Below are 3129 nucleotides of genomic sequence, written 5' to 3'. Positions count from 1 at the left end.
TCACGGGTCATAAGTACTGAGCAGCTTAGCGACAGTACCACATTGCATCACCTGTAATATGCCTATGTTTAGGCTGTCGCACTGACAACTTTTACAAAGTTTTTCTATGGATGTGTAACGAATTTCTTTTTGTCCGTTATATGAATCTATCAAAAAAGGAGCTTGTGTAATGAAAGCCTTGGTCACAGTATTGTTCCAACCACTTCTATATGCCACTTTTTACAGCATATGAATAGATTCTCCTCTGCGCAGTTCATGCAACACTGATTCTTTATTGTTGTAAGAAAAAGGAGAGACTGCTTCTTAAAGCAGAACTCTTCATATCCGAGCAGCATGAAAACTCTTCACTGATGAAGGCATCAAGCAGTCGAGCTCATCGTCGAATTGTTCATCCCAGTTGTGTTGGATGGCCCCTCAGTTTTGTTGTGGCAATGGTGATGATGATGCTGACAAATAGAATGTCAAAATGGGATAAATCTGTACCAGCGATAAGAAATCTTTTACTGAAATGAAATGTAGCTAAAATATATATATATATTCTCGATCATACGGCACCCTTCAAAAATTAATGTTGCCTTAAAACATTTAAGTGCAGTAGAAAATTGCTTGTCTTATTATTTCAAACACAGGGTCACCGCTCTGATTTCCAAAAAAGTCCACTAGCTGGATGAGATAGGCCTTTCCAGCTACAATGACACTTTTCAACTTGTTAAATTTTGTTGTTAATGTTATAATTCTCGCACTTCATCATCTCGTGCTCGCGTTTTTACGTGCGAGAAAGTGCAAGTTATAAAGAATGCGTGTCTTACAGGACGAGGCGGAAAACCCTCCCCAGGAGGAGGAGGGGGAATTGGTGGAGGTCCGCCAGCTCCTCCAGGTCCGCTGGAGGCTGTAGGGGCAGCGAAAGCCATTAAACCGTAGCTATCAAGAGCTACTGCAAAGCACATCTTGTTGCTCGAGGTAAATGCAAATCAAAAGGTAATAAAAACCGAGTCGCTCTTGTCACCCCATAATCAAAACTTTTTGTTCGTTACGTTCTGAATTCAGCAAATGATCCAGCCTGTATCATCCTTCCCATTGGTCGACATTTTCAGTCACAGTTCGGCCCACGTCGGCTGCCCAATCACCCGTATGTGCATCAAGGCTGCACGATCACGAGAATGTAAAACTACCGCTGCAGCATGTCAGCTTTAGCACCACTGACATAAATCGCAAATGCGTCAGCGGACGTGAGTTTAGGGGAAACAAATGTGCTTTTTTTCAGTTTCACCTTCAAATTTATTTCTTGCTTTTGGCTCATCAGTCTTTGTGTGTACCGTGCTTATAGAAACAGTACTTTGTAAATTTAAGGTAAAAACTACTGCCGTGCTTATATAGAGCAGCCTTGCCTCCAAAGGGTTCTGTCAGCGATCTTTGTGTTGGGAGCGCGAAGCGTAAGCTTGGTTAGGTTTGCAAAATTTTTCAAGGGTTGCAAATTATGAGCGCCTAAGCGTAACGGCCGAATCTGGAATTTCTATTCTTGAAGATATAACTGGTAAAATTGTTGTGCCGCTGTGGTATGATTCTGCTTTTAAGGTAGCCTTGTCATGAACTCATTGGATTTGTACAATATGGGCTACTACACTGCTAACGCAAAGGCTACGTCAAGTAAAGGTATTGTCACGTAGTGGTGACGGCAGTCGAAGCAGCGATGAAGACGGACGAAAGGGTCTTCTAAAGGAACTGTTTATTGGGCTGACTTGCACCCAAAATGGACTGAATCACTCGGCGCAGGCGAAGCGACAAGCGTGCTCGGCGGTCGTCGAACAGAATGCCCGCCGCTGTCGGCCGTGCTCAATTTAAAGCTGATAGCGAACATTCGAGATAAAGGGCGCAAAGTTACTAGAACATTCCGGAACAACGTAGAATCAGCTTTGCCTGGCTGCGATCAATCGAGATAAATCTAGTCGCGTCTTGCGTCGCAAACAAAGCGATAAAGTGGTGTCGCGGCAGATTTGAAAAACGAACAAACACTGCAAATATTCGCGACATTATACAGTAATAGCTCTACCTTAGAGCCAGACGAAATGCGTATCATATTCTGATACACTATTGCTTACGAGTATGCGCCGTATTCTTTTAATTTTAACTTCATATTTTCGTCATAAATATCCATCGCCGAAGTGCAGACCTTTTCACTTTTTGCAACTTCTCTGGTTGAGCGTACGTGCCTTTCTGACTGTGCCACTGTCACACACGCACAATGATCTGCCTCTGTGAAATCTGCAGTCAGAAGCTGCTTAACACACCTGTGGTAATATGGCTGAATTCTTGAGGGCAAATTCGAAAAGATGCGGAAAAAAGCTTCGCTGCACCATCCATATTTGTTTTTTATAGAAAAGGACGCTATGATCTTGAAGGCAAAGTTCTTTCTTTTGAGCATTGTAAAAATCGATACAAGAGTTTCATCTCCCGAGGAGTTTCACATGGGCATTGCGTTAACTATATAAATTTGACCACTTACCAAAAACTGCCACCGCCAGACCAATAAGAAGAATAACCGTGAAGGTTTTCATCGCAGATTCCTTTCAGGGTCCCAACGCAGAATGTGCCCGGTGGAGGGTCCTTCCCAGAGATCTGATTCCACCTGAGGACTCGGTCTTCTTTTATAGGAAACTCACAAAGCTGGTGCTGGTGTGTGTTTCCGAGGCTCAGCAATGGCGTGACTCATGAGAACAGAGATCACGTGCTCATTTCTCGATGACTCACCGATGACAAAAAAATACGCCTGATACCACACATATGGCTGTCGCTGTGTTCAGCACGTGGCGTTTCATAGTGAAGGAATGCTGCCTGAAACAAACTGCTGCGCAGTGAAAGCGCTTTTTTTTTTCAATTGGTGCCCTCTCTATTCAACGCACCTGAGATTTCGAATCCAAAAGTGGGCGGTGCGAAAAACTTTCAAAAAACTACAAAACAAAGCAGCACGTAGCGAAAAATTCCTAACACGGCACTTTGCGGTATCACTACGAAAGTTTTATCAGAGAGAAGAGAGCGGGTCTTTATAACTAACGTGCGTAGCACTCTGTCGTGAACATGTCTGAGGTCAAAAATAGAGCAAGAGTGCCAGTAGCGAGTGAGACAACGTCT

At 43.5% G+C, this 3129-nt stretch overlaps 1 long non-coding RNA gene across 1 annotated transcript; it reads right to left on the bottom strand.

The window, feature by feature from the left end:
• Nucleotides 1-238: 238 nt before the first annotated feature.
• LOC144121414 (uncharacterized) lies at nucleotides 239-2662 on the bottom strand. The gene is made up of 3 exons (XR_013312614.1): nucleotides 2504-2662; nucleotides 810-889; nucleotides 239-446 (listed from the first exon to the last, which is right to left on the bottom strand). It is a non-coding gene; the product is annotated as an uncharacterized LOC144121414 (long non-coding RNA).
• Nucleotides 2663-3129: the final 467 nt, after the last annotated feature.

Source organism: Amblyomma americanum, chromosome 2, assembly GCF_052857255.1.
Source record: "Amblyomma americanum isolate KBUSLIRL-KWMA chromosome 2, ASM5285725v1, whole genome shotgun sequence".
In the NCBI taxonomy this organism is placed as follows: domain Eukaryota; kingdom Metazoa; phylum Arthropoda; class Arachnida; order Ixodida; family Ixodidae; genus Amblyomma; species Amblyomma americanum.
This window is presented reverse-complemented; position numbering and strand designations above follow the sequence as displayed.